Below are 6,672 nucleotides of genomic sequence, written 5' to 3'. Positions count from 1 at the left end.
GCTAAAGCTGCTGCTAGCTGGTTTACTCATGATCGGAGGCTGGTTCCTTTGAATACAGTTGGAGAATGGTAAATTGACAATGACTAATAACGGTTATCTAACACGTAAACACTGTTTTATAAAATACAGAAAGTGAACCTCTAAACGTTACAGCACTGACAGAGAGTATATTTTTTCCTAAATGTGGCTAAAGCTGCTGCTAGGTGGTTTACTCTCCGTTCGGAGGCTGTTTATTTTATACACAGTTAGAGAATGGTGAATTTACAATGAGTAATAACAGCTATCTAACACTTAAATGCTGTTATTATTAAACTTACCTTTTATTATATCCTTAAGATTATGAGAATGCGGGAATTTTTCAGCTTGGTTCACAAGGCAAAATCACACCGGAAGTAAAGATACCCAGTTTTGAGTTATGGCGGCCATTGTCTGACGTCACTGTGAAAAGGGTCTATTTTGACTTGTCAAAATGTAATTGAAGATATCTTGAATTATTATTCTTACTAGTCAGAATATAAATACAAACATTTTAAATTACCATTCCGGATAGTCAAAATGTAGTTTTGTCTAGTCAAAATGCATTTTTAGATATCTGGAACGTAATTACGGATAGTCAGACGAAACCGAATTTATGTTAAAACAGCTTGCCATACCCACGTCACTTTCGGTTTCCTGCAGTGTGTTGTTGGACTTGTTCAGATGTCCCGTTTTCGCTCTCCACACAGAGATCCATATTCTGCGGTAGTTTGAACAAGGTACGCATTGTTCTTCTCTTCTCCTTCTGGTATTCCGCAACTGTTTAGATTGTTGCGCCTTGCTTTTGATTTGAAGTCCTCACATTTAGCGCTTGCTCTTAGGTGTACGAAGCTGATGTTAATTTCCGATTGCAGCTTCCGGTTAGGGGACATAGCTCAAGTGAAATTCCACCTAATTTTGCACACTAAGCATCTTCAATCGACTCTAGTTAAAAAAAAAAACCCAAAAAACACCTATCTTCTTCAAACCTGGACTAGACTTTTCTTTTATAATAGCAGGATATTTTACACGTGTGATTTGTGAAACTTCAGTAAAGGTTGATTTCACCACTTTCTATGCATCTGGATCACACTATAGTCTAGATGTTGTAGTTCCAAAACAACAGCTAGACTCTTTAAACCTGGACTGGGTTGGTTTGCTCCAAGGATGGCGAACCTGCGGCTTTCGGGGCGCATGCGGCTCTTTGACGGATCTTGTGCGGATCTTTGACACTGACATTTCCCACGGTCCTTGAAGGCAGCATTTTCAAAAGCAGTGTTATATGGCAAGCCATTTTAACATAAATTCGGTTTCGTCTGACTATCCGTTGTTATGTCGACCCGAGTTTCTCCATCAGATACGGTTCCCATAGACATGTCTCCTCGCCGCTCCGCACCATTTTCGGCGCTCTTATCTAGAGAACTACGGACACCGTGAAAGCTCAAACAAATTTGAAGAGTCGATGAGTTGTATTTTAGGAACTGGAGCAGTTCTAGTATGATCCAGATGCAAAAAAAGTGCTCAATCTCCAGGAAGTTTTCTTAAGAGAACTTACAGGGTCTTGGAGTGTTAGACCAACACAGTACTTAAAGTACACTGTAAAATATGAAAATGTCACCACAATCCCCTGAAATAGATACAAATCTGAGCCACGTGAGTAAATTGTACTACATGCTTCAAAAATGTCCTGCGTGAGACACTTTCATTTCTGGTAGTTTTCCAGACGGAGCTCAAACGTTTTCTATATGTCTGTGAATGAGTTTTTACTGAACTTAAAGTCTAATCATTGACCTGTTTTCCCTGGCACATATGTGAAAGAGTTGCTTTGAGTAACAGAGTACAAACTAAACCTACATACACTTGTAAAAATTAAACATTATCAGGTGCTCTACTGCCTTAGGGACTAAGAAAAAATTAGCAAGCAATGTGGTATAAAGCTAATCTTGAAATTTCTGTGTGGCTCTTTACGGTGATGATGAGCTTAATTTGCCTCTTAATGCTGAACTGGTTTGCTCTAATAGCAGAATATATTAAACCAAATTTGATTTGTGAAACCTTTATCTAATTTGTGAAACTTCAGTACAGATTTAAACCCTTTTTTATGCATTAGGATCACACTAGGATTGCTCCAGCTCAAAAATGACAAAACCTAGACACTTCAAATCTGTACTACATCATTCTATCTGGCTAAATCATTTGAACAGAATAAAAAGAACAGTCAAAATAGACAAGTGTTCGTTAGTATGACAAGTCCCAGTTAAAACAGTTAAAACTACAACATTCCAAACTTCAAACTTACCAGAACATAAAAATAAATAAAATGTATTTTGTCTCTTGAAACTGTGCAGTCTCTATACATTTCTGGAAGACATAGGAAACAAAGACCACTATGCACATGTTTTATTATTACTGTGTTAGCAAGATATTACACATTTAGTCCTTAAATAAATAGAACAGAGTTTATTGATCATCTTTTATTTGGCACTGAGAAAGAACATTAAGACAATGCAAAGTAGAAAGTAATATACAGCTACGACACAGGGGTAGTGCAGAATAACACACTTTGATGTGAATTTGACGTGAACTAAAAAGTTAATGAATACTTAGGAGATGAGTACAGAAGACATGACCTGTAAGAAGTTTGTTACTGCAGTTTTGAGCTTAACTGTGGTTTAAAGGCTTACAATCATTAAAATATATTTTCCTTTTTCATAGAGATTGCTACTTTTCAAGCATCTATGACTGTTTTTGAAGCAAGATGTTGAGTATGAAGGCTTACAGTCATTAAAATGAATCTCCCTGCTTGACTTTGCTACTGCAAGATTTATGACAGTAAATCTTCTTGGATTTAGATATCAGGGTCAAAGTTCCTTCTTGTACAGCTCTGATGCTGTTAAATATTAACATTTTTTTGCAAACTGTTGGAACAGACTTTGATCATCCATCTTAAGACCTTCATACAGTTCAGATGTTTTTCTTCCTCATAGAGATTGCTACTTTTCAGGCATCTATGACTGTTTTTGCAAGAAGAAAAAGAAAAAGATTTAAGCAAGATGTCGAGTATGAAGTAACAAATGAAGATAAAACAGAACCCTACTGAAAAGTGAGGAGATCCACAACAAAATGTCGAAGGAAGAGGATGGGATCATGTCAAGTGGCAGGTAAGTGAAGCATTTTTTGTTTTCATTCTCATATTTTCTGAAAATCTTCCTCAAGAGAAAAAAGTGATATGGTAAACTGATCATTTGGATTTTCCAAAATTTTATTTGAATTGTAGAATGAATGCAAAGTGTGTAGAATATAGGTGAATAGAATGACAAGCTTAGTTGTAAGGTATTTGCTTTTAATTGTGTGAGCCCTCATTTAAAGGAAAGATTTTGGTCAAGTATGAACAATGTAAATGGAGGAAAGTCTTACTGTAATATTGTCATATCTTAAAACTTAAAGACGGTTTAGTTCTAGGACTACTTGGCAAAGGAATTCCATCCTTTGAATCTGCAAACTATGCTTCCATATGCAGCAACTTGCCTAAAAGTAGTTTTAAATTACACATAATTTTATTAGTATTAAGATTGGGAACTCCTCCCCCACCCCTGCCACAAATTCTACATTTTGTTTGTAGACAGTGTGTGACACTAGTTCAAAAAGTACTGAAAAGGATTAGGGGCACTAAAAAAAAAAAAAAAAGAATTCTGACATCAGAATTCAGTTTTGTTTTTGTATGTGGGTATTCTCTCAACAATTAGTGCTTATTGTATCTGTACATCTGTGAGAACTTTATTTTTTGACACAAGAGCAGTAGTGTTACCTTTTATATTGAATAATGGTTGTGTAACACAGGACCTAACAGAATGCTTTGAAAGTTGGGTCATTCTAATGACCATGTTTTTCAAACATGGTCATTAGAATGAAATGTTTCATCTTTGCAAATCCATAGCCTTATATCTTGCCTTCAATATGTATTTTGCTGAAAAGTCAATATTTACATGTGGCTTGGTTGCAGTGACTAAATAAGACTGATCAGCTAATTTTATTGAGAAAAATATTTCATTTTACAGGACGATATTTAACCACAAGGTAAAGTATTTAGAGATATGAAAATGATGAAAACAGAATTCAAGAAACTGCCACAAATGAACTCAGTCACATGACACAAAGCCATTTATTTGTTATTTCAAACATTAATTAAAAATGGTTAAAGATACACATTTAATCATTATACATGGTCTCTTACACTTAATGAGACAACATGTTACAGGACACGGTTCTGTTTCAGAGGTGCAGGTCAAATTATGTTGGATATCTGTTTCTTATTTTAGTTCTGTCCAATTAAGAGCTTTACATAAGTCAGCTAACATAGCATCAATTTGGTTATGAGCTTGTTAACTTGCAGAAAAAGCTGCTAAACTATCTTAAAATCATTACAGAGCTGAAATACAAAATGTGATGGATCTTCACATGAGTGATAATTATTACAGCTTCCCTTTATTTTAATAGCATTAAGCATTCCCCAAAAGATATAACAACTTCAAATATTTGCAGAGATACATGTTTGTAGAAATGCTCTGTAGTTTCAAAATGTAAATTTAATTTGTGGTGACCAAGTCCAGTCCTCCAGAGCTACAACCCTCCAACTTTAATATGGATTCCCACTCCAGCACAGCTAAATTAGAAAACTGCATCCCTTCATTAGCAAGTCATGCACCTCAATAGAGTTATGGCAAGAAGGTCTTCATTTGCTTCAGATATGTTGGCAGAGTGTTGTCCCTGAGTCAATGCATGAGCGGTTTGCTGAAACATACGAAACTTGCATAGCTTTGGTCCAAAAAATCAAGTTCAATGGACAGGTGAAAGGTTACCATTGGCAACATCTGCATTTCAACATAAATTAGTGTTGTCACAGGATAGGATGCATAATCACACTGGTTGACCAACAAAGTTTGGAAGTGAGATGAGCACAATATAATCCAATGACTGTGTTCTAAAATTGCAAGTAATTATTTGGTACAAAAATAAAGTCTGTAGTTCAGTTTGATCAGAGCATCCAAATCTGACATTGTAGGAATTGTCTTTCATTTTTACAGGGGATCTCTCTGCAGATGTCCTTGTTTTCTTTAGAGCGGTTGTTTGCTTTTGAAAAAAATTGCAGACGGCAACTCAGTCTCCGTGGGAGGGGATGTAATGTGGCAGTTTTGTCACATTACATCCCCTCATTCCCACATTCAATCTGCTTCACACAGATTGAATGTGTGACATCACATTCAATCTGCAAAAAGATAGAAAGAATAATTATTTTCTTCAATTCACTGTAGAACAATAATAAGATCACCCAAAATAATGTACCTTTAGGAAACATTGTGTGGAACAACAATGGGGTCATTTTGTTATTTTCTTTATTTATCTATTTCCTTGCTTATTTATTTGCATCCATCCATCTATCACAACATTCTGCATTTCTATTGGTTGTGCAGACATGGCATCACATCACCCTCTGGTCAAAGATCAAGGTGGGAGTGATCCTAACCAGGACTTTTTATTTTACAAATAACTTTGAACATTAGTTTTGATTCAGTGAATTTCATCTGCTGCCTATAACATTTCCACACCTGGATGATAACTGTACTATTTGCACAGGGTATGATGAAATTTCAATCTTGAGATGACACATATCATGCAGTGCAAAAAAATTATTTTGTGATTATGAAACAGTTTTCATCTTTTTCCCATGTTCTACCACTAACATAGTAATGCACATCAGTTGGTATTAGCTAAACAATGAGGACGACCTACGATCGGAACACCTGAGAAACCTCTCTCTTTCGCTGAAGTAAAAGTTATTGACACGCCAATCATATTGGTCGCTATATCTGTAATATCCTGACTACCAGGAAAAAAAACTATTGTCCAATTACCATTTTTTTTAAATCCCACATTCTTTGTAAGGTTTTATGCACTTACTTTGTCTCTTCCCATAAAATGTGTTATTACTGATGAACGCAATTTTTATGAATTAGAAAAAAATATGTACTAAAGTCCCACCCCTTCACATGAGGTATCATTGAAAAGCCCTAAATGCCCTCTCCAGATACCAAAAGGAATTAATTCAGTAGAATGCAGGGGGTGGGAGATATTCAAGTTTAGAAATGTCCTTTTCAGAGGACAAAAATGAACTACTGGTAGTCAGGAGGATATAGCCTATGCCAGTGGTTCCCAAACTTTTTCTTCCGCACCCCCCACCCCTATGGATTACAAATGGCTGTCTGGTTGAAACGACGCCTCTGAGGGGGGGCATCGACTTTGGGGGCAAAATGAATGTACGTAGCTGAAAATAGACACCAACATCGGTAGCCTACAAGGTACTTGTTAAGGTTAAGGTGCTGTATTGACAGCTAGTCATCTTTTAGCTAACATTACCTGCATCCAACAGCTTTACTCAACTCAGTCGGTTAGTTTGGAGGGAAAAACTGTGAAAAGTTCTTTGCGTTTTGCTGGTTTGCTGCCATGATTCTAACACAAACCTGTGTAGCTCCGCACAGCAGCAGCAGGTCTCCTTCACAGGTGTAAACCCAGCGCGAGCGTCATAGCGCTCATGTTGCGTTTAAAGGCGGCTCGGAAAAACAGGTTACAACATGTTAACAACGGACTAAACAGTTTTAA

General features: G+C 36.4%; 1 long non-coding RNA gene across 1 annotated transcript; it reads left to right on the top strand.

Annotated features, from left to right (window-relative positions):
- Positions 1-686: 686 nt before the first annotated feature.
- LOC148152433 (uncharacterized) lies at positions 687-3,139 on the top strand. The gene is made up of 2 exons (XR_015762260.1): positions 687-755; positions 3,003-3,139. It is a non-coding gene; the product is annotated as an uncharacterized LOC148152433 (long non-coding RNA).
- Positions 3,140-6,672: the final 3,533 nt, after the last annotated feature.

This window comes from Poecilia mexicana, unplaced genomic scaffold, assembly GCF_051168715.1.
Source record: "Poecilia mexicana isolate PSO_F unplaced genomic scaffold, ASM5116871v1 ptg000001l_8944092_9101238_+_RagTag, whole genome shotgun sequence".
Lineage (NCBI taxonomy): Eukaryota > Metazoa > Chordata > Actinopteri > Cyprinodontiformes > Poeciliidae > Poecilia > Poecilia mexicana.
The sequence above is the reverse complement of the archived record's forward strand: the minus strand, read 5'-3'. Positions and strand labels throughout refer to the sequence as shown.